Genomic DNA, 26,421 nt, shown 5'->3' on the forward strand with positions numbered 1-26,421 from the left:
AGGTCCCCTCATATGGTGGTTCCCCTGGTCAGTCCGGAGGAGCCTATGCAATTAGGAGGGACATCATTTCGGGGAAGGGGACCGGTGGTGCGCCATAAGACAGGAAGGTGTTTCCTCTGCGGGAAAAAGGGACATTTTATTGGGGGGTGTCCATCCCGTCCCTTGCAGAGTAAAGAGTCGTCGAAAAAACTGTTGATCCCAGGTTGTGTGGTGGACGGCAATCTGGGAGTAGGTATTTCGTCCCTAGGTTCGTCTCAGTTTCTCGTACCGGCGGAGGTGGTGGTGGGTACGAGAACTGAGAGGATATCTGTTCTTCTGGATAGTGGGGCCGGGGCTAATCTGGTTGATGCTCGGTTTGCCCGGGTTCAAGGTATGCGATTGAGTGAGTTGGCTAAACCCATCCCCATATTCTCGATCGATGCCAGGCCTCTCGGTCAGGGAAGTTTTTTGCAAGCTGTGCATGGTGTAAAACTTCAAGTGGGGGCAATACATAAAGAACTGTTGTCTTGCTACGTGTTGGAGGGTCTTCCCACTCCTATAGTGTTGGGCCTTCCTTGGTTAGCTAAGCATAACCCGGTTATTAATTGGCAAACCAGAGAGATAAGCCAATGGAGTAAATTCTGTAATAAAAACTGCATGAACACGGTCATCGGTGCAGTTACTCCTTGGGTCTTACCTCCATTTCTGGCGGACTTTGAGGATGTATTCTCGGAGAATGGGTGTCAGGAACTACCTCCTCATCGCGAGTATGACTGTTCTGTAAAACTGCTCCCTGAGGCCAAGTTACCTAAAGCTAGGTTGTATAACCTTTCTGGTCCTGAGAGGCAGGCCATGAAGGATTATATTTCTGAAAGTCTGGCTAAGGGGCATATTAGACCTTCATCTTCACCGGTGGCCGCGGGGTTCTTCTTTGTTAAGAAGAAAGATGGAGGCCTACGCCCTTGCCTGGATTTCCGTGAACTTAATCGGATTACGGTCCGAGATCCGTATCCGCTCCCACTTATTCCCGATCTCTTTAATCAGATCGTGGGCGCCAAATGGTTCTCTAAGTTGGATCTCAGGGGGGCGTACAATCTGATTAGGATGAAGGAGGGGGATGAGTGGAAGACGGCTTTTAACACTCCGGAGGGGCATTATGAGAACCTTGTCATGCCATTCGGTCTGACTAATGCCCCGGCGGTGTTTCAACACTTTGTTAATGATATTTTTCGCCACCTGGTGGGACAGTTTGTTGTCATATATCTGGATGATATCTTAATTTACTCGCCGGATCTGGTGTCTCATCAGGAGCACGTTAGACAGGTGTTACAGATCTTGCGGGATAATAAACTGTATGCCAAGTGGGAAAAGTGTGTGTTCGCCGTACAGGAACTCCAGTTTTTAGGCTTCCTGGTTTCAGCGTCCGGTTTTCGTATGGACCCTGGGAAAGTGCGGGCAGTTCTTGAGTGGGATCGGCCGGAGAATCTTAAGGCACTACAACGTTTCCTGGGGTTTGCTAACTATTACCGGAAGTTCATTCGTAATTTCTCGTCCATGGTTAAGCCTCTCACAGACATGACTAAAAAGGGGACGGATTTTTCTAGGTGGTCTGACAAGGCTTGTCAAGCATTCTCCTCCTTGAAAAAATGTTTTGCCTCGGCACCCATTCTCATTCAACCTGATGCGTCTCAGCCATTCTTTGTAGAGGTAGACGCTTCCGAGGTAGGGGTGGGAGCAGTATTGTCACAGGGTTCGTCCCCTGGTAAGTGGCATCCATGCGCCTTTTTCTCTAAAAAGTTGTCGTCCGCTGAGAGGAATTACGATGTCGGCAATAGGGAACTCTTGGCCATTAAGTTAGCTTTTGAGGAGTGGCGCCATTTTTTGGAGGGGGCAGTTCATCCGGTCACCGTCATCACCGATCACAAGAACCTGCTATATCTGGAGTCCGCTAAACGTCTGAATCCCAGACAAGCTAGGTGGTCATTGTTTTTTACCAGGTTTAATTTCGTCGTTACATATCGTCCTGGGTCTAAAAATGTAAAGGCGGATGCCTTATCTCGCAGTTTCCCTGGGGCCGGGAATACGGACGACCCGATTCCTATTCTTCAGGAGGGGGTGGTGGTTTCGGCAGTATGCTCTGAGCTGGAGGAGGAGATATTGGAGGCTCAGGGGGACGCCCCTGTTGGACCTTCGGGGAGACTGTTCGTTCCAGATCAGTTGCGACAAAAGGTGATCGAGGCACACCATAACTCAGTTTTTGCAGGACACCCGGGGAGTAAAGCAACTGTGGATCTCCTCTCGCGTCGGTTTTGGTGGCCTAACTTACATAAAGAGGTGGTAACTTTTGTCGCGTCCTGTGGGGTTTGTGCGCGCTCTAAGACCTCACATACCCGTCCGTCTGGGGCCCTCTTACCTTTGAAGATCCCGGAGCGTCCTTGGACTCATCTGTCTATGGACTTTATTACGGACCTCCCTCCGTCTTCGGGTAAAACGGTCATACTCGTTGTAGTGGACAGGTTCAGCAAGATGGCACATTTTATCGCTCTTCCGGCTCTTCCTAATGCTAAAACTCTTGCGCAGGTATTCATTGGGGAGATTGTGAGGCTTCACGGGGTACCCTCCGAGGTGGTGTCTGATCGGGGGTCTCAGTTTGTGTCCAAGTTCTGGAAGGCGTTTTGTGCTCGGCGGGGGATGCATTTGTCATTCTCGTCGGCTTTTCATCCTCAGACCAATGGTCAGACGGAACGTATGAACCAGAGCTTGGAGACATATCTTCGGTGTTTTGTGTCAGAGAACCAGGAGGACTGGGCTTCTTTCCTACCTCTGGCAGAGTTTGCTCTCAATAATAGGCGGAGCGAGTCCACTGGTAAGTCCCCGTTTTTTGGGGCATATGGTTTTCACCCCCAGTTTTGTACTTTCAGTAGGGGGGGCTCTTCGGGGGTTCCGGAGGAGGAACGATTTTCCTCATCTCTCGCTTCAGTATGGAGAGGGGTGCTGAAGAATCTGAATACTATGGGGAACCGATACAAACGTATGGCTGATAGGAGGAGAGTGTCTGGTCCGGACCTAAGTGTGAACGATCAGGTATGGTTGTCTACCAGGAATATTAAACTTAAGGTTCCCTCCTGGAAACTGGGTCCCAGGTTCATCGGGCCGTACAGAATCAGTTCTGTTATTAATCCGGTGGCATTCCGTCTTGACCTCCCCCCTACGTTTAAAATTCACAACGTGTTTCACAGATCATTGCTTAAGAGGTATGTGGCGCCGGTGGTACCGTCACCTTTACCTCCCCCTCCTGTGGTTGTCAATGGTAACTTGGAGTTCCAGGTATCGAGGGTCATTGATTCACGCTTTAATCGCCGGTCCCTTCAGTACTTGGTTCATTGGAAGGGGTATGGTCCTGAGGAGAGGATGTGGGTTCCTGCGTCGGATATTAACGCAGACCGATTAGTTCGGGCCTTCCACTCGACTCACCCGGATAAACCTGGCCCTGAGGGTCCGGAGGCCCCTCGTAGAAGGAGGGGTACTGTCACGGGTGTGTTGCCACGAAGATCGTCACGAGTACACAGCCTGACTTCTCGCAGCTGACTTGTTGGTGCTTTGTGTTTTTTCGGCAGTGTAGGAGTTAATTCTCTCTCTCTCTGGGCTAGCTGAGGTCCAGCCTCGCCCAGCTGCAATCAATGCTTCTTTAGTGAGACTCCTTTATATTCCTGCAGGTCTGTTTGGGAGGTGTCGGTGAAAGCTTTTCATTCTGACTTACAGAGCGGATCGTGGTGTTTGGAGTTGCTGAGATAAGTGCATTTGGAAGTGTTTTTTCCCTTTCCTCGCTTTATCATTTATCTCCTTTCCCGTTGGTGTTCCCTCTGTTGTAGTTGTGTAGAAGTTGTATGCAAGGTGGTTTTGGTTTTTCCCTTGTACTGTCTCGTTCGTCTAAATACTGTGTGTGGGCATATTATTTCTGGTTCCCTATTGTTGTGATCGGGGTCCTTCTCAGGACTAGATTACTTAGGTGCAGGGATCCTCAGGAGGTAGGGGTTACGCTGGCGGCCTGGACCTCTGTACCTTTAACAGTGCCTCCAGGTTGAGGGGTTAGTCAGGGTCCCAGCTTAGGGTCAGCTTAGGCCCCCTACCTCCAGTATTCTGTGACAGTGTGACAGTAAGCCATACAAGGCACGTGTGTGACATTGCCCCGGCGAAGGGCCGCACCCAGGTTTGCAGCATTGTCGCACACGGCCTTCCCTGGTTTCAGGTCCAGTGGAGACAACCATTCATGAAATTGGTTCTCCAGAGCTGACCACAACTCCTCAGCTGTGTGATTCACATTTCCCAGACATTTCAATGTAAAAACCGCCTGATGACGTTGAGCCCTACTGCCAGCATAGTAAGGAGGTGTGCAGGATCCCTTCTGCGCAGTTAGAAAGCTTGTGGCATGACCAGACAGGCTTTGGGTGCAGGTGGAGGACCGAGAGGAGGTTGAGGAGGCAGAAGCAGTGGAGGAACTTTGAGATAAAGAGGATTGACGCACAACTCGTGGGGACGGCAAGACTTGGACAGCAGCCCCTTGTCCTGCTGTCACCATAGTTACCCAGTGCCCAGTCAGCGACATGTAACGCCCCTGTCCATGCCTACTCGTCCAAGTGTCTGTGGTGAAATGCACCCTGTCACACACAGAGTTTCTCAAAGAAGCGGTGATGTTGTGTGCGACATGCTGGTGGAGCGCAGGCACACCTTTCTTTGAGAAGTAGTGCCGACTGGGCATCTGGTACTGGGGCACTGCGACGGACATAAGGTCTCGAAAATCCTCTGTGTCCACCAGGCGGAAAGGCAGCATTTCTGTTGCCAAGATCTTGCAAATGGTGAAATTCAACCTCTTAGCTTTCTCATGGCTAGGAGGAAATGGTCTTTTACTTGTCCACATCTGAGGGACCGAGGGCTGGCTGTTGTGCTTAGACGGGGTTGATAAGGGTGTCCCCGGCAAACTGCCGGTCTGTGAGGAAGATGCAGGCGGACATGCTAGAAGCCCAAATATTTTTTCAGAGCTAGATGCAAAAAAAATTATTTTTAATTTGCAACCTGATGGAGGTCAGCATAGATGGACTAGTAGACCAAGTCCCACACACTGCTAGAAGCCCAAATATTTTTTCAGACCTAGATGCAGAAAAAAATTATATTCCATTTGCAACCTGATGGAGGTCAGTATAGATGGACTAATAAAACAAGTCCCACACACTGCTAGAAGCCCAAATATTTTTTCAGAGCTAGATGCAGAAAAAAATTATATTCAATTTGCAACCTGATGGAGGTCAGTATAGATGGACTAATAGACCAAGTCCCACACACTGCTAGAAGCCCGAATATTTTTTCAGGGCTAGATGCAGAAAAAAATTATATTGAATTTGCAACCTGATGGAGGTCAGTATAGATGGACTAATAGAACAAGTCGCACACACTGCTAGAAGCCCAAATATTTTTTCAGAGATAGATGCAGAAAAAAATTATTTTTAATTTGCAACCTGATGGAGGTCAGTATAGATGGACTAATAGACCAAGTCCCACACACTGCTAGAAGCCCAAATATTTTTTCAGGGCTAGATGCAGAAAAAAATTATATTCAATTTGCAACCTGATGGAGGTCAGTATAGATGGACTAATAGAACAAGTCCCACACACTGCTAGAAGCCCAAATAATTTTTCAGAGCTAGATGCAGAAAAAAATTATATTGAATTTGCAACCTGATGGAGGTCAGTATAGATGGACTAATAGAACAAGTCCCACACACTGCTAGAAGCCCAAATATTTTTTCAGAGCTAGATGCAGAAAAAAATTATATTCAATTTGCAACCTGATGGAGGTCAGTATAGATGTACTAATAGAACAAGTCCCACACACTGCTAGAAGCCCAAATATTTTTTCAGAGCTAGATGCAGAAAAAAAATATTTTTAATTTGCATCCTGATGGAGGTCAGTATAGATGGACTAATAGAACAAGTCCCACACACTGTTAGAAGCCCAAATATTTTTTCAGAGCTAGATGCAGAAAAAATTATATTCTATTTGCAACCTGATGGAGGTCAGTATAGATGGACTAATAGAACAAGTCCCACACACTGCTAGAAGCCCAAATATTTTTTCAGAGCTAGATGCAGAAAAAAATTATATTGAATTTGCAACCTGATGGAGGTCAGTATAGATGGACTAATAGAACAAGTCCCACACACTGCTAGAAGCCCAAATATTTTTTCAGAGCTAGATGCAGAAAAAAATTATATTCAATTTGCAACCTGATGGAGGTCAGTATAGATGGACTAATAGAACAAGTCCCACACACTGCTAGAAGCCCAAATATTTTTTTAGAGCTAGATGCAGATAAAAATTATTTTTAATTTGCAACCTGATGGAGGTCAGTATAGATGGACTAATAGAACAAGTCCCACACACTGCTAGAAGCCCAAATATTTTTTCAGAGCTAGATGCAGAAAAAAATTATATTCAATTTGCAACCTGATGGAGGTCAGTATAGATGGACTAATAGAACAAGTCCCACACACTGCTAGAAGCCCAAATATTTTTTCAGAGCTAGATGCAGAAAAAAATTATATTCAATTTGCAACCTGATGGAGGTCAGTATAGATGGACTAATAGAACAAGTCCCACACACTGCTAGAAGCCCAAATAATTTTTCAGAGCTAGATGCAGAAAAAAATTATATTGAATTTGCAACCTGATGGAGGTCAGTATAGATGGACTAATAGAACAAGTCCCACACACTGCTAGAAGCCCAAATATTTTTTCAGAGCTAGATGCAGAAAAAAATTATATTCAATTTGCAACCTGATGGAGGTCAGTATAGATGGACTAATAGAACATGTCCCACACACTGCTAGAAGCCCAAATATTTTTTCAGAGCTAGATGCAGAAAAAAAATATTTTTAATTTGCATCCTGATGGAGGTCAGTATAGATGGACTAATAGAACAAGTCCCACACACTGCTAGAAGCCCAAATATTTTTTCAGAGCTAGATGCAGAAAAAAATTATATTCAATTTGCAACCTTATTGAGGTCAGTATAGATGGACTAATAGAATGATGCTATGCCCAAAAGGTTTTGCTTCACTAGGTGCAGTAAAAAAATTGGTATTCTATACACAGGTGGTGTAGCTTGCAACACAGATAGGCTACTCCACTGACTAACACACTCTGCAATAGGCCAAAAAGGATTAGCTTTGCTAGATTTAGCCAAATGCTGTGAAAAAAACTTGCACAGCACTGGCACAGACCTGCCTGGCAAAAACTGATAGGAACTGATGTAACTTAGTCCTTAAAAGGACTGCAATTACAATTAGTCTTTACTCCCAACCTATCTATTTAAGAGCACAGACCTGCCTGATAAAAGTCGTAGGAAATGCTGTAACCTAGTCCTTAAAAGGACTGCAATCACAACTCTTCCCTACTCCCAAGCTATCTGTAGATTTGTGCGAAAATTGGCTTTAAATTAACAAGGTATAGCGCACACAGCAACAGCGGTGCCGTCTAACACGCAGCTTCAGCAGTGAGAAAATGGTGGCGACGGGGAAAATGGCTTGGTCTTATAGGGCAAGGACATGTGACATACACTGCCAATGACACATGCCCTTGCTTGTGTGAAAAAAAGCAGTTTGCTCCGTGTGTGCTCTGCTGATAGGCTGACAGATTGCACCTCCCCACTGTAAATGCGGGAAAGAGAAAAAAAAATGGAGATCTTCATTATTCCTGCAGAGATCCATCCCCTGCCCCTCCCCCCGCCCCGCTGAACACTCAAACTGCGTATTAACATTAATTTTCAGCATTACTGAGAAAAAATCCAGTTATGATTTTGGTGCACGAACAGTTATCGAACATAACCTCGAACAGCCGAATTTTTTTCAAATTGTTCGTGTTCGCCGAACGGCTCGAACACCGCCCAAAACAGCTCGAATTTGAGATTGGCGAACAGTTCGAGTCGAACAACGCTCATCTCTGCTGCTGAGCCGCTACTGCAGTGTTGCTGCTCTCGGTCAAACATGGTGGTGGCAGCATCATGGTTTGGGTCTGCTTTTCTTTAGCAGGGACAGGAAAGATGGTTAAAATTGATGTGAACATGGATGGAGCCAAATACATGACCATGTATAATATGTACATACCTTCAGGTCCCGGCTAGTTGTGGCACCAATTATTCTGCAATGCCAAGAGACTTTGCCACATGGTAGAAGAAAATGAGAGGAGCTTCTCTTGCTGTTTAGTTTTACTCTTCAGAAGTAATGAATTATGATCAGAAAACCACAAATATCTTTTTCAGCAGTATTCTATATAGGCTGTGTACTGTTAACCATATAAGACTAATACAGATTCCTATAGTGTTGAACATATATGTGAATCATTATCAATTATGTTCAATACTTTATTCAAATGTGTACATACAGTACCAAAGAGGCAAGTCCAGAAGGTATCTATGGGGTCTTTGGAAAATGGGAGGCCAGTCTGATCTGTCCATACTCTTTGCTATGGTGTATAGAGAATTTATGACAAATTCATGTGTTCAGGGGCACCGCATTGTTACATATCAAGATGGCGAATTTACCAAACAAATGGCATTATTCAGGAAATACCAGCAATCTGGCACCATAGTGATGGTGGTGGTGATGAGGGGCATTTTGATCTCTGCACATTTCTATATAAACCAATGACTTTACCAATAAAAAAAATATCATCATTTTCAGCACCAAGGACAGCAGCAATATAACTAGATTTGTATACAAAGTTATCCAAAATATTTCTGTAGTGTTTAGTGTCAAAGGGAGTTAATTTGTTATAATGGATGTAGAAACTGAATTTTTCATTCATATTTTGTACATTCCCGGAAGGCAAATAAAAGTTTGGTATAGAACGAGAAGCGTCAGCTCATTCACTAAAGATTTATTTCCCATTGTTATGTTACCTTTTATTAGAAATGATTATGAATAGGAATAATAGCAACCCACCCCAGTGCTGGAATCCCAGTGCTCCCATAACTCTGAAGTGTTTAGGGAAAGAACCTGATAACAGGTAGAAAATAAAGTAGAAAAAAATTAACAATTACAAATATGGAAAAGATGGATTTTAGAGATAGCTTTAGTTAATTGGATGGCTATGAAACGAACTGGGAGCATGGTATACAATATTTCCTACCAGGTTCTCCACTCCTTCGTCATTATTAAAATAAAGCTCAGCTTTATTATGCACACTACAATCCCTCACGCACATGTTCAAACAATCTCTGGCTTTATGATTTATTAATTGGGCAGGGAAAAGTTTTTAGCTTTAAAGAAAATGATCTTAAATATTTTACAATGCACAGCACAAAGTCTCCCTGCTTGTTCAAGAAGGATCCGGACCCAGGGGAGGGAAGCCAGTTTAAAATATGAGTTGTGGGCACAAAAACATTCTGCTACTCATGACACTCTTAAGGAGCCTCTAAAACAATTGTTTACTAGACAAAAATCATTGACATGTCTCCTTGCATTCACTATTTGAATACTTTATTCAGTTAAATCACAGTTACTATTGTTTCAGTAGCCTTTGGATACTAACAATATGTCCATTTGGTACTATTTAGCCATGATGCTAGAAGAATGGAGCTTTGCTAGATAGTCTCATAGGCACAACGATGTGCATCCGCAGCAAAAGATGATGGCCAGAAGATGAAGAATTGTAATAGCTATATATAAGATCACACTCAATCATGCAGAAATTCTTTGGTGTTTAAATGGGTTGTCCGGTCTTAGGCTACAATTCTGAAGACACTCTATGTCACTGCAGACTTGTAAATCCTCACATCATGTGCACTGCTCACTGTGAGGGTTCTCTGGTGCCAAAATCGGGAGCGGGTGGTCATGTGACCACAAGTATGCGATTTGCATACACCCGACCACATTCCGACTAGACTTGTCTGGTCTCGCTCAATACACTGGCATTGAGCAAAGCCATGCCTATCTAGTCGGCATGTGATCGCATGTAGGCAAATCACGTTAATACGCATGCTGCTCCCGGGGCTGGAGAATCCTCATAAAACGCCATGTGCGCAATGTGTGGATTAACAAGTCTGCAGTTACTTAGAGTGACTGCAGACTTGCAGCCTAAGGCCGGACAACTTCTTTATTGGCTTGTTGGTGTTAATCTGCCCAAAATACATTTCAATTAAAGGTAATTTTCCATTCCTTTAATTAAGTGCACTTTTAAGAAGCTTTTTATAAAGCACCCACTATATGGCATCCCAAAAAGCAATTAGGGGCACAATTCCATTGTGTGTCATATTCTATTTAATTATAATTAATGGCTCATTGCAGCTATAACTCTTTTTATCATTCAAGTGCCATTGCCACATGTTACTTTGTGGCCAATGAGGGTAGGAGACACCACCATAAATGATCACCATATATTCAAATCAGTAACAGATACACCATTGGTGCAACCTGTGCAACCACAAAAGGCACAAGAGTTAAGGGGGCCATCTTCCACCAATCTAGCAGCATTTGTCACAGACATAAACCATGGCCCAGAGCGTTTTTGCACAAAGGCCCTCTTTTGTCCATGCTCACCCATGATTTAAAGGGGTTGTGCGGTACTTTAGATCACCCCCCATTTATTCCCCCCAGATCCCAAAGACTTCTTGTAAATACCTTCTGCTGTTGATAATGCCTGTGAGTGGCGCTATCGGCGGCCGCTCACAGGCATCACGTGACCCCGGCTGCAGCCGGCTCTGACATCCGCTGATGTCATGACAAATGCTGGCAGCAGCCAGGGGTCACAATCTTCCTGGTTCCAGGTGGATGCCAGGCTGTGGGTGGGGTTACTCCCCTGCATCACACCCGGCATCCACCGTGCGCTCTGCCTCTCCCCATTCATTGGGAAAGAGCGCGGTGGATGCTGGGTGTGACGCGGGGGGTAACCCCACCCACAAACCAGCAGCCACCGTGGGGACCGCATTACTGATGTCATGCCTCACTTGATGTGACATCAGCCAGGGGTCACTTGATGCCTGTGAGCGGTCACCGATAGCGCCACTCACAGGCATTATCAGCAACAGAAGGTATTTACAATAAGTCTTAGGGACCTGGGGGGCGATACATGGGGGGGGGGGGAATCTAAAGCACCACACATCCCCTTTAATTTCAGCCTGAATCCCTGCTCAGACTTCCATTCCACTGGGGAAATACAAGTCTATAAATCATTTTATAAACAGTGCATTTTTGTACAATGTTGTACAGTGATTGCAGCCCAAACTGTAAAAATCTTCAGTACCATTGTATAGGGAAGAAAGCCATTAATGTAAGAGATGTAATATATCCCAGATTGGAACACAAGTCCAGTGGAATATGAATACTGAATGTATATCAAAGCGGCTCTAAATGCGTACACAAAGAAAAGTCGGACTGCTGACAGTTTATAAATGATTTTTACTGAGAAGTTGTAATGCTCAGATTGGCCACTAGATGTCATTGGAATGCTATACTTCCCATTGAGAATTAGATAAATGCCTTAAATATCCCATTAAGTGATCCTTTAATTAGAGACAAAGCTGTGAAAGTTTTAATTGAGGCAAACAACGCAACTCTTCAAATATAGACTCATAAATATACAAAATGCCTAATGTTCAAAGTACCTTGATCTCAATTTGCTGCTCAGCCTCTGGATGTTTATTGATTTATTCATTGATATCATAGCATGACAGATACACAAATCACATAAAGCTTTAAAATATGATGTCATATCATGTCATGGCAGAATCCGCATACATATCGGAGAAGCCTTTTGTTTAAGATTTGCGTCCAGAAGCTGGTTGCTGTTTAGTGCCTTAATAAAAAGCTAATAAAGAACAATGACTGTTCTGGACTCTATATTCCGGTGATGGATTGCGGAGTAGTGACATGATCAATGATGACCTGTTAAGCCTCACGCTCACAGTCTGACTGAGCCACAGATGAACGAATATGACCAGCAGATCACATTCAGAGAGGTGAATTTTCCAGTGAGGACTAAAATGAGTCTCCTGCTCCTCCTCTTTGCAGTCTCAAACATAGACTGCTAATTAAATTCTCCTATTACCAAATTAAATGACTTACCAGACAATTGCCTCATTAATGTTAATGGCTGCTCTGCATCCCATTCTGCCATTTACACAGGTTGCTTGCTAAGTATGACCTAATAGGGAGGTTTTCTGTGTGCAGATTCTGGGAGACAATTGTACAATTGGAGAAATACAGCGTTGTCACTTGTCACCTGCGCTGGCTTGTTGTGCTTGGGGGAGAAGGATGAAAGGAACACTGACATATGAAAATGTATCAGTGATACGCTCACTTGTTTTCTGATCCGCCTGCATTTCATCCTGCACCATGACAAGCTCCTCTGAGGGATTCGTTACCATACTATTTTGTCTCGGCGCCATGGAGAAAAAAATCCCAGATGCCATGGTAATTTACCCATCCTTTTTGAATACCAATGAATCTCACCTAGTGAAGTCTGCACCTGATTCCTTGCTGGTCATGAATGCAGAAGCGTGGGTCAGTGGTGCCTTGCATGTCAAGGTGTAGGTTGGCAAGTGGAAGTCAAAAGCCATTATAATAACACTTGCAAAGTTCACCTGTCTATTTCTGAATTCATCTGCAATTTTCTAATTATTTTACCTTTAGTTAGAGGTAAAAAAAAAATCAAGCATGCATTGAAATCTTTAACTATTTAAAGCACACGGTCGGTCACAATTGATATTTTTGTAAACAAGGAGACAAAAAATAAATCCCAGAACCAATAATTTCTTTTTTGCTGAAATACTGTAATTATGTGAGGCTACAAGACAAATCACTTCTGAGATGGATGTAGCGTCTAGTGAAAGCAAACAACCAGGCAGACCTCTTATTTCTGGACGGCTGAACGGTATTATATTTTACAGACCACTATAGTATTACATGAAGCAATTATTAATTAGCTGCAGATTATTATTAGGAGAGTTCATGGCAAAGATTGTGAAAATGAGCAAAATAATCCATGGTGAATGAAAAAACGATTTCATCATTTTCAAAATTGAGTGTTCAATTAAGAAAGTGAATGATTTCACATGCATTATGGCACTCTTAGATTACATAACAAAAACCTGCTGACAGATTCCCTTTAAGGCTTCATGCACATAGATGCAAATATATACTATGGAGCTGCAGTGACTTGTGTGCCTATATACAATGCTACAATTATTGGAGACAGTCTCTCCTAGAACTAGAAGTAACACTCTTAGGGTGAATTTGTAATATAGCATGAGAAGAAACAAATCACAATTTATAAACCCTATTCACCAATATTGCAATGTAAATTGTTGCAATTTTTTTTATGTGGAATAACCACCGGAAATCAGTATTGATTCCATCACATCTAAACCAGGCTTAAAGGGGTTGCCCAGTCCAAACTGATAAGTCTTCACTCATTCTGTGTGACTGCAGACTTATGAATCCCCTCAGTGCAGGCACTGTGCACTGCGGGGATTCGCCGGTTTCACACCCGGAACCAGAGGATATGAGTTATATATTCCCACGGCCAGTGGGTGGAGCCTCGCTCCATATCCTTGCATGAAGTTGAGGCCGTGGCACATTTAGTGACGCAGTCGTCTAGTTGGCGTGGCCATCTAGAGGGTGCGGCCTCGCTCCATACAAGTATTTGGAGCAAGGCTGCGCACACTGGCCGGGGAATGTATAACGCATACATACCCTCCAGTTCCTGGTCTGAAACCGGTGACTCCTCGCAGTGCACAGTGCATGCACTGGGGGGATTCATAAGTCTGCAGGCACACAGAGTGACTGCAGACTTATCAGTTTTGATCGGACAACCCCATTAAGGCTGTTTGCAAAAGTTTGCTATAAAACAAAATTAGAAAATGAGTATCTCACTCTCACAGAAAAAAAAGGTCTTATGCTACCCAAACCCCACTGTCATCTCCTAGAATATCAAGCAAACCTGCCTTATGTTGGATGATTGTTGACTGTTGTGTTGTTGATCCCATCTAATCACTCAAGCTGCCTGTACATTATGCAAATATATTATTTATCCTGTTTTAGAGATGAGTAGATCTGACAAAATTCCAATTTTGCCTGTTCACTCGGATTTTACCGGGAAGTACAAAATGCAGAGAAGTTATTCTGTTAGGAGGGCGGTTGCAGACAACTTTATTATAATGGAACGCAACCGACCCCGGGGTCCACGATGCAGCCTGGTGGACTGCTGCCGAACACTTTCCGGGTGAAAAGGAAAGCAACCAACTTAAATAATAAACCCCTCCGTGTTACTGCATACAGGAATGGGTATAGCGGTTCGCTCTATCTCCGTTAACTGCACGGGAGATGCGCGACCGGGGAAGTAGCTGTAGCCCTGTTAACTACACAGGGATTACACTGGCGGCGCTAGGATGCGTGTGTGACTACGCCGACGGGTACACGTGCCTCCAGCCGGCGTGCTACCGGACTGAAGGGTATTACTCCACGTGGCTGACAGGCGATAGCCGTGGACAGGATGTCTGCAGGCTGCTCGGGGTGTTAGGCGACCCCTTTGGTAGAGCCAGACTGCAAGACGGAGCTACCTGCCTATTTCCACTACACCTGCCTATGGAAACTACGTGGAACACAGTCATCCACACATCAGCATCACTGCTCAATGATCAGAGCGCGCTGCCAGGTTTGTGGGCGGGTCTTTTAAAGACTAAGCCCTGCCCACCTTCGCACTATTGGTGAAGTCACCCGTGACCAATCAGGCGGTGCCAGGTCACTGGAACAGGTGGTTGCCAAACCACCAATCACGGTCCGCCAGGTCACGGACATGCTCAGTGCGGAGAATCCTGGACTTAGGCTCCAACAGCCCTGTCTCCCTCAGCAACCTATGCTTAACATTGCTAGGCACAAATACTCAAGAGGCAATCTGTATATCTTGTGGACCAGCTAGGCGTTGGGGCTGATGATGATGATGCTGAGCAGCATCAGCTCTGGCTGGACTAAAGTGGGAGACCATAGAAGGTTCTGGACCCATTTCAAATCCAGCAACAGCCTGATGCCTAACATACTCTCTATGGATTTCATATTTCTCTCCAGACCGAGGATCATAATAAACATGATATAGGAAGAAAAATACTTATTCTAACCTCACCACTCACCTCTCAGGCTACTCCTGCCCACTGTCTGGCATGTTGCATTTTCAGCCTGCAGTTCACTCTAGGTTGGAGCTTCAGACTGCAAGCAAGCCCTGGAGTTAACTATGCATGCACAACAACCTCCGGGGCCTGCGGCTGGAAGTTGTGACTCGGTGTTCACTATAGGCCGCAACTTCTATCCATGAGTAGACATGTGCAGTGGACTAATGTTCAGCAAAATGGTGGCTACCGCTGACCATCATTTTTCTGAATTGTGGAGAGACTTACAATGAATCCACATACTCCAGAATGTGGATTTTTGTAAAATTCGAGTAGAATTCAGTTCCACTTGAATAAATGCTGTGTACTGATAGCCCGCTACTGTTACTGCCAGTTATGTTGCCTGTTCACATGCTTAGGTATATAACAGTGGCTATTTTTGTCTGACTGTCAAAAAGTGGCGAGAAGAATGCCATACCATAGGAAGTCTGTATTATGATATCAGTGCATGCAGAGGTTTGCCACCACAGAGACAATGGGGAGAGTGATGCCTCAGTATGAGGAACTAATATGCTTTATCTCTATGAGTAAAGTGTAGGCGGGCAGATAATTCCAGAGATACTGTTCCAGTGCATTGCTGTTAAGAGTGGAGATCAAGTGTAGAGGCTGCTCCATGCACTTGTGCATTGAATGAGTGCTGTGCTTTAATAGGAAAGAAACAGAGACTGTGCCTGAGGAGCTGCTGAGGTGTCTGCCAGCAGGTTATATAAAGTGCAAGCCCAATATTCATGTTTATGAAAATCCTAAACCTTTGTTCAAGCTGCTGATAGAATGTATAACCGTCAAGCTTGTTGCACCTTCGTGAATAAAGTTAACTTGAAATGTCTGAAGTACATAGGAGAGGGCACCAGATTCTTGGTCAGGATAGTCAGGTTTTAAGATGCGGCCTGCATAGATAGTGTGAATGAGTGCCAGAGTCCATACAGTAGAGTAGACAAAAGTGTAGAACCAGAGCACAAGAAAAAGAGTTACAGCACTGTAATCATATGTAGAGTACCAGTGGTATAGTTTCAGGTTCACCCAGCATCAAGTAGAGCTTAAAAGAACCCCCAAAATGCACAAGTAGAAATGCAGCAAAAGAATACTGTCAAATAACACTATCATGGCCGGCTCCAGGTTTTCGTGGGCCCCGGGTGAAAGAGTCTCAGTGGGCACTTTAACACATACCACGATTCATGATGCACAGATACCGCAGAGAAATATGGATATAGCACAATGCCAAAGATTTCACTGACTTCTTACATTACATGAGTGATATCTGTTGTAAATTCTACAATAGCTCAGAAACCAATGAGTCCTCGTAGCGCACAGTGTGTACCTTGGGGGGATTCAAAAGTTTACATTTTAGACAGGACAGTATAGTCCTCCATACAGAATTATGGGCACTACATAGTCCTCCATACAGTATATTGAGCCCCATATATTGTTTCATGCAGAATAATGAACCCCATATAATGCTCCATACAGAATAGTGGACCCCATATAATGCTGCATACAGAATAATGGGTCCCATATAATGCCGCATAAAGAATAATTGACCCAATATAATGCTCCATACAGCATAATGGACCCCATATAATGCTCTATATAGAATAATGGGTTCCATATAATGCTGCATACAGAATAATGGTTAATAAATAGGAGAATAAAGAGTTTTAAGGCATTAAAAAAGTTTTCATTTATTATATCAAGCTAAAAAACATACACAGTTTACAAATATTTAGAACAAAGTGACTTTGTGAGGGTAGAATAAGGCACTGGTAGCAAAAGGCCTGAATAACAAACAGATTGACATATCCAACTTGGTAAGGACATAAATATATTGAATTATAATAAATATCAATAATATGGATAGTTCAGAGTATACACAGTGAGTATAGAATAAGCATATTAGTAAACATTTTATAAATGATTGAAATCACGGTGTAGATTCAAAGAGCTATCAATCTGACATCCCTGCCCTTCAATAGTACCATATACAAAAAAGTAAAAGGCAGGGAATAGGGAGTCAATAGCTTACCAAATAAAGGGCCAAAGACCAGAGCCTAATAGAGCACAGTATGGGCCCAATACAATGCTCCATACAGAATGGGCCCCAAATGTAACTCCATGCAGAATGGACCCAATATATAGCTCCATACAGAATGGGCCTCATATATAGCTCCATACAGAATGGGCCCCATATATTGCTCCATACAGTATGGGCCCCATATAATGCTCCATACAGTAAGGGCCCCATATATTGCTCCATACAGAATTGGCCCCATATAATGCTCAATACATTAAAAAAAATCAAATACTCACCTCTCCTCGCTGGCCGCTGCTCCGGAATTCTCAGTGTTTTCTGCCACTATGCATTGCTGACGTCTCACGCCTTCTGCTCGGAGCTGTGGAGGAACAGGGAGAGGTAAGTATTGCAAACAGTTTAAAGCACGGGAGGTGGGGGACTGGTGCCCCCCCGACTCATGGGCCTCATAGCGTGCCAGTGTCCCTGACGGCGAGTGAGCCCCCCCCTTCTTTCTCAGGACCACGACCCTGAACACTATAGATGTCATAGTAAAACAACTGAACTGTTTAAACGGTTTGTCGACTACTTTATAAGTTAGGCTAAGTGCCCATGAAGCAGAAATGCTCCGGATTTTTACTGCAGGAAAAACGCATGCGGATTTTACATGCATTTTTCCTGCCAGGTAGAAGCGTTTGTCAAGCGTTTTTGCATGTATTTCCGCATGCGGGTTATCAAGCGCTTTTCCAACCGATTTTAGCATCACTTGGAAAAGTGCTCGACAACTTGGTCACACTATATAAATCCTTGCAACCAGCATGGATTTATATAGTGTGACCAAGTTACGATGCTGCAAATGCAGCATCAATAGTAAAATAAAGAATAAAATGGTGAAAAATAAAAAAAACATTATGCTCACCTTCTGATGGCCCCCGGTCTCCTTATCCGGTGTCTTCGGCGTCTCGCAGTTGTGTAAAAGGACCTTCATTGACGTCATTTAGTCATGTGACAGGTCATGCGACCGCCGACGTCAGTGGTCGCGTGACCTGTCACATGACTAAATGACGTCATGGAAGGTCCTTTTACACCACTGCGAGCCGCCAAAGACACTGGACGCACCGTACAAGAGACTGGGGGCCATCAGAAGGTGAGTATAATGGTTTTTTTTTTATTTTAATTCTTATTTAACTACAGGTACTATGGTACCCGGGTCTGGAGGAGGTTCTCCTCTTCTCCAGACCCGGGTACCATTTGCGCATTGAATCGCTTAATATCCGCATGTGTACATGTAGTCATGCGGATATTATTTGATTCAATGCAAGTCAATGGCGGCAATTACGCCGCATTTTCGCAAAATTGATGGACATGCTGCGGATTTTTCCGCAATGATAATCCGTAGCGGAGATTTCCGCAGCATGTGCACAGCACATGCGGATTATCATTGGGGACCATGGGGCACGTATTACCAAGCATTTTTTAAGAGGTTTCGCTGTGGAAATTCCGCAGCAAAAACGCTTGAAAAATGCATAGTGGGCACGCAGCCTTATACTAAATAGACATAGAGTAGTTTAATGAGAAAATTATGTTCTCCTTCTCAATTATTTCTGTGTTTTTCACTGTTTTTTTGGCATCAACATCTGGTAGGAGACATCACCTAACTGCTGATATAAATCACTGACTTCTAGTCACTTGCAGCTTCCTCATACAAACAGAAGACTCCTGTCAGTAATACACACAGTATCACTATGAAGCAACTTTTGGTATTAGCTGTATTTCGTATTGTTGCAGAGTATATTTTTAATAGTAAGAGAGCAAAACAATTCAGATCGCTAAATATATTAAATGGTATTAAAGTGGTTGTCCGGTCTAAAGCTACTGCCGTCTGCAGTGACTCTATGTCTACAACATTTATATTTATATACAGTATATATATATATATATATATATATATATATATATATATATATATATATATCACTCTCTTTTTAATAGTAGACTCATAAGCACAAGCCATATTTGAGCTTTGCAGTTTTTTATATATCTGCTTTTGTGATCTCCAGCATAAGCTATTGATGCACTGATTGATTCACTTACACAGAATATACCAAAGGATATAGATAAAAATTCCACAATTTAGGTGGGATTAGTGGTCCTATGTCACTATTATTTATTGCTCATTTTAAGGTACCTATTTTGAACCATTTGGTGTTAGCATGAATGAAAGCAACACTGCAAGTTTTTGACAAGTTGGAGCTTCAAAAATGAAAACTGCTTCTCTGAGACAGAAAAATAGAGAACAAATGATCCTAAAAGTTGCATGTATACATACATATGTATTACATGTGTCTCTAAATACATTATTCATGAAAATGCTCACATCCACAAACGCTACCCAAGGGAAAAAAAGTAAAACAAGCTTCTAAAGTCTATATTAATTTCGGGCCTTTGCTGATCATAGTCATTAAGAGGAAGGAAAGTGAATGGAGCTATTAAAATTAACACACATATTTCCATTATTCCCCGTGGCTACTCAGTTATTTAAACAAATCACTCTTACTAAATGCAAAATTAAGAAATCTACCGGAGGCTTTTTAATTGTCTACCTGCGGTATATGATTACTTTCCTTTCTTCTACCCATCTACAGAGTAGTGAAAAAATATGCAGTACATTCACGTTTTTAAATAGTTTCTGTATTTAATTCAAGTAAAAGATAAAGTATGATAGATAAGTGGCAATTCTTAAAAGGGTTGTTAGACACAAAACTAATATTTCTTAGGCATGGAAGCTCTTAACATAAAAAAATGAAGATATACTCACCTACCGACAGACCTTTGATCCAGCGCAGGCCGCTCTGTAGGTCTGCACTAGCTCTGGAAGTGATACCTGTTCCTTTCTGAAGTCACAGGACTACTGAAGGCTATGACTGGCTGCAGCAGTCAGGTGAGATGAGTAGAAGCAGGGGCAGACATCAGGGCCTGCTCCAGGTTTTTGTTGGCCCTGGGCAAAAGAGTCTCAGTGGGCCCCTTTAACACATACCACCATTCATGATGCACAGATACCGCAGAGAAATATCTGTATAGTACAATGCAAAGATTTCACTTCTTACACTACGTGAGTGATATCTATTGTAAACTCTACAATAGCTCAGAAACCGGCGAATCGCTCCACACAGTATACTGGCCCCCATATAACGCTCCATACAGGATACTGGCCCCCATATAACGCTCCATACAGGATACTGGCCCCCATATAATGCTCCATGCAGGCTGTTCCCCCCACATAATTTCTCATGCAGGCTGTCCCCCCCCACATAATGCCCCACACAGGCTGTTCCCCCCATATAATGCCCCACACATCCTGTTCCCCCCACATAATGTCCCATGCAGGCTGTTCCCCCCATATAATACCCAATGTAGGATGTCACCCCCCCTTATAATGCCCATGCTGGATGTCACCCCCCTTCCTTTATAATGCTCCATGCAGGATGTCACTCCCCCTTATAATGCCCATGTAGGATGTCACCCCCCCTCCCTTATAATGCCCCATGCAGGATGTCACCGCCCCTCCTTATAATGCCCCATGCAGGATGGCATTATAAGCGAGGGGAGGTGACATCCTGCATGGGGCATTATAAGCGAGGGGGGTGTGGCATCCTGCATGGGGCATTATAAGCGAGGTGGGGGGTGACATCCTGCATGGGGCATTATAAGGGAGGGGGGGTGACATCCTGCATGGGGCATTATATTATTATTATTATCTGTGCCTTTATAACTACACATAAGCCACACTGCCCACGTGGTTTTTATATTGTTTTTAGGGGTATTGTTTTATGGTTTTCTGTTTTTTTGTATGCTAATAAAGAATTAATTATATATGAGGTTATTTCTATAATTATTATAATTTTTGTATTATTGAATATAGTTTCCATAATGGTGGTAATAAGTCAGATATACTTTTTGGGTCAGACCTGCAGTTAGTCATTTGTCTGCTGTAAGCATAACAAACTCATCTTTCATCTTTGCTATACTGGTGCTGTTCACACTACAATGCTGCTGCAACAGTGTGTAACCTTTTTTGCAAGCAAATATTCAATTGTCGATTCATCATTGCTGATCTGCGGTTAACCATTTGTCTGCTGTTTAAATAACAACTCTTTCTGTTATACTGATGTTGTTCATTCTATAATGCTTCTGCAAAAGTGTGTAACCTTTTCTGCAAGCAATTATGCCTGTTTATGACTTCTGCCTGCAGTTAAAGATTTGTTTGCTGATTGCCTATGTGTATGTCATTGACAATCTGTCTTCTGATAGTACACATTCTACCATTAACAATTTTTTGCTAGAAATCCTAGATTGACTATAGTCCTACAGTTCCTGTATAAATCTACACATTTTGCTCCGTGTCTTCTTGTTTTACCTGCTCCTCTTGTCTGTTGATCCATGTGCCAATCTGCTTTTTTCTCTTCAAGGACTGATCTTTCACTCTCAAAAATTCTCAATTTAATTGTAAAACTTATATTCATAATTTTGTAAATTTACAAATTTGTAAAATTTATGAAGATAGACTTTCACATTACTAAGATAAAAAAATACATTTGCTACTGATAAAATTCTATTTAAAGGAGGAGGTGGGAAGAGGAGGGAGGATATAGAGGCAAAGATCCTCTCTCCTCTTTCCTCCCTTCTAAGCAGAATCTTATGACCACCAACTGTCATTTCTTATCTTAGTAATGAGAAAGTCTGTCTTCACTGAATACAGATTTGAAAGATAGAGAAGTAGATTTCTCTGATAAGATATATTACTAAGTTACCTATTTTCATTTTTACTATTTATTTATGAAATACAAAATAAAACAGGTTACTGTATAAAATACTATATACAGTATATCAAAAGATTTTTTTAAAACTGAAACATTAGCTATTTCAAATATAAAGTAAAAACAATACACAGCTGTTTTATTACCATTAATACAGTATATGATACATATCTACGTTAACTGCAACGGTTTAGCAGTTCCAGACAATTCTGAATCAAAACTCTAATGATAAGCTCTTCAGAAGCTTTCCTCTTTTTTTTCCTGATATATATAGAAGCAGAAAAATAAATGAAAAGTAAACTTTGCTGTGATTTAACTTGTACTCCCTGTTCTTTGATTTAAAAGTATGATGCAGAATCTCACAATGGAACAAGAAATGCACTGGACTCTAATTTCCTGTTTCACATAGATGTGCCCGACTCTTCAAAACAGTGTTGCATAAATATGAAATAATTATTGAGTATTGTTACTATTTTCCAGTATATGAATCCTAATGGAGATTATACACTATCTGTGCATCACAAATCTGGTAATCAAGCTAATTGAAAAATGTATTGCTAGTAAAATACTTTTATGCAAATCATAGGTGCTTGTCCAGTATTGTAGCTACCGGGGGCAGCGGGTGCAGTTGCCCCATGCTCAGAGGTACATTACCCTCATGAAAGGTACTCAAGCAAGGTAGTCGTGGGCAAGCTGTAGGCCATGCTCGCTTTGGCACCCTACAGACAAAGTGTGTCCTCCCTCTGGGGTGCTGCTGTGTATGTGGTGCTTTCCACTTACTTCTGACCAGCTGGTCTTCTGTCTCCAGGAATTCTTCTTCTGGAACCAGGGCAGCAATGAATTCAGAGGACACAAAGTTCATAACGATAACTGGAACTTTACTTGGTAACTGGTAGTATTTACAATATTTGCAGGCATGTATAAAGGATAAGGCCCAATGGGTTGTCATTAGTGTTGAGCATTCCGATACTGAAATATCGGGTATCGGCCGATATTCGCGGTATCGGAATTCCGATACTTAATTCCGATACTATTGCAATATCGTATACCGGAATCGGAAGTTCCCATAATGCAATGAGACATTTTCATTTTATTCAGCCAATGAGGATCCTAAGAAGTGTGGGCACATCCTGTTAGGCATGTAGGCATCTTAACTAATGGCATGGCTGTGATTGGCTGCTGAAATGATGTCATGATGCACTATAAAAGCCACCGCCGCCATTTTGAGCTCACTCTGCTGTGAATTCAGTTAGGGATAGGACGCTGTTGTTCTGAGGGACAGTTTTAGCTACCTATTTGCTCTATACTGCTTTACCCAAGCTACTTTCTAAATCACTGTGCCTTGCAGTGCTAGTGCACAGTTCCCTGTGCTGTTCACCGCTATCTGCAAGGTCTGTGTGTGTGAGTGCAGCTCACCCTGTAGTGTGTGCTTCAGCCAAGTCTGGTTGTAGTGCACTCAGTGTGTGTCACTGCCTCATACATTGTCCTTTTTTGCCAATTCATAATTTTTCCTGATATCTCCTATTAGTGTGGTGGTTCCATCTGTATTCAGCTAAATTGGTTCCAAACACACTATATAGGAGTAGATAGAGAAATTTTTTTCCGTCTTGCAGCACTAGTGCACAGTGCTCTGCATCTGTACTGTTCACCGCTGTCTGCAAGGTCTGGTGTGTGAGTGCAGCTCACCCTGTAGTGTGTGCTTCAACCCCGTCTGGTTGTAGTGCACTCAGTGTGTGTCACTGCCTCATACATTGTCCTTTATTGCCAATTCATAATTTTTCCTGATATCTCCTATTAGTGTGGTGGTTCCATCTGTATTCAGCTAAATTGGTTCCAAACACACTATATAGGAGTAGATAGAGAAATTTTTTTCCGTCTTGCAGCACTAGTGCACAGTGCTCTGCATCTGTACTGTTCACCGCTGTCTGCAAGGTCTGGTGTGTGAGTGCAGCTCACCCTGTAGTGTGTGCTTCAACCCCGTCTGGTTGTAGTGCACTCAGTGTGTGTCACTGCCTCATACATTGTCCTTTATTGCCAATTCATAATTTTTCCTGATATCTCCTATTAGTGTGGTGGTTCCATCTGTATTCAGCTAAATTGGTTCCAAACACACTATATAGGAGTAGATAGAGAATTTTTTTTCCGTCTTGCAGCACTAGTGCACAGTGCTCTGCATCTGTACTGTTCACCGCTGTCTGCAAGGTCTGGTGTGTGAGTGCAGCTCACCCTGTAGTGTGTGCTTCAACCCCGTCTGGTTGTAGTGCACTCAGTGTGTGTCACTGCCTCATACATTGTCCTTTATTGCCAATTCATAATTTTTCCTGATATCTCCTATTAGTGTGGTGGTTCCATCCATATTCAGCTAAATTGATTCCAAACACACTATATAGGAGTAGATAGAGGAGCCTTTCTGCAGCATTGGGCCCTGCAGCCCCAGCCAGATTAGTATTAGCCTATTTTTTGCAGCCTCATGTATTGCATTGTAGGTTACCTTCCTACATTGTAATAGCTACAAAAAGTTTGTGATACTATCGTTATTACATCTTTAGGCACATCCAGTGTCTTTTTGTGACAAAAAAAACCTAAATAAAGTTCACCAAACACTCCACTTTACAGTTGTGTAGGCCACATTAGCTCATATTAAAGTCTAGTCCACACTTTATAAAATTAGTGTTTCTTATACCTGTTAGCAGCTGTTCAGGAATAAGCACACTAAGCCCTTAGTACTTTTCTGCCTATCTTTATCAGTCTACCAAGATGAAGAAGGCAGGGAGTAAGGCATGTGGTCGTGGTCGTGGGCGTGGGCGTGGAGTTTCTGCAGGGAGAGGACGTGAGGATTCTGTGCCTGCAGGGAGAGGACGTGGGGATTCTGTGCCTGCTGCGGGCACCAGTGACTCAGCATCCCCCAGTTTTACCAGGGAACAGTCCTTTATGCGCAGCTTTGTAGGAGCTAGCCGTACCCCACTGCTGCGCGAGGACCAAATTGAAGCCGTTGTCGGATGGATGGCAGCTAACGCATCGACTTCAATTAGTTCCAGATCCTCTCAGGTCCTGAGCACTGAAGAGCACCCATCTGTCTCTTCACCACCTGCCAAATTGCCCAGGCAGTCAGAGAGCCCTGGACAGGAGCCATCTCTACTTCTGTTCTCTGAATCTCTTGGCTTGGAAAGAGGGGGCCAGCCAAGCAGAATTCGAGAATTTGAAGAAGAGGTAGTATGCAGTGATGCGCAACCGTTTTGTCTCTCTGAATCTGAAGAGGCGGGTGGGCCAGTGCCTATGGTCAGCAGCACACCTCAGTACGCATCTGATGATGAGACTCAGGTGCCACTTTCTGGTGCGTACTGTGCTGTCGAGACTACCCAGGAGAAGCAGTTGTTTGAAGAGGGTGGTGTAGATGATGAGGTCCTTGACCCATCATGGCGTGAGGGACAGGAAGGTGGTGGGAGCAGCTCTGAGGAAGAGATTCCCCGAACGGCCCAAAAAGGAGGGAGAGGGAGGGGGCAGACTTGGTTGCCTGTAGCCTCCACTTCGGCACCCATTAGGAGCATGGCTCTTCCAAAATCCAAAGCGGGCGCTCCCAAGACTTGCAGTGCCTGGTCCTTTTTTGACACAGTTGCAGATGACATTTGCTTTGTCAAATGCAAGCTGTGTAATCAGAAGGTGAAAAGAGGGAAAAGTGTCAGCAACCTCAATACCACAAATATGTGGAAACATGTGCGGACCAAGCACGTGGTGGAGTTACACAAACACACTGAAGACCTAGGCCAACCTACAGCGCCACCTACCACCTCTTCAGCTCGTGTTGTAGCCTCTTCCTCCAGCTCACACACAGCTGGTTCGGCTTCCTCACAGGATCGCCATGGAAGAATCTCTGGCACTGTTGTACAGAGACACAGTGTAATTCCACCCACAGCACCACTTTCCCAGTCATCCTCACACTCCCAGGCCAGTCTACAGCCATCGTTAGCACAGGCATGGGAGAAAAGGCGCCCATACTTGGCAAACCACCCCCGAGCACAGGCTCTGAATGCTGGCATTGCTAAACTACTGGCCCTTGAAATGCTATCATTCAGGCTGGTGGAGACTGACACATTCCGTAACTTTATGGCATTGGCAGTCCCACAATACAACGTGCCCAGCCGCTTTTATTTCAGCAGGCAAGCCGTCCCTGCCCTGCAACATCATGTGGAGGGAAAAATTAAACATGCGCTACAAAACGCCGTCAGTAGCAAGGTCCACCTGACCACTGATGCGTGGACCAGTAAGCATGGACAGGGACGATACCTTTCCCTCACTGCCCATTGGGTAAATGTTGTGGAGCCGGGTACAGATCTTGAGAGTGGCGCTGTACGTGTTCTGCCAACTCCAAGGATTGCAGGAATCCAGTCTGTACACATTGACTCCT

The sequence above is a fragment of the Phyllobates terribilis genome, unplaced genomic scaffold (genome assembly GCF_046119375.1).
Source record: "Phyllobates terribilis strain yellow unplaced genomic scaffold, ASM4611937v1 Scaffold_2__4_contigs__length_985480577, whole genome shotgun sequence".
Lineage (NCBI taxonomy): Eukaryota > Metazoa > Chordata > Amphibia > Anura > Dendrobatidae > Phyllobates > Phyllobates terribilis.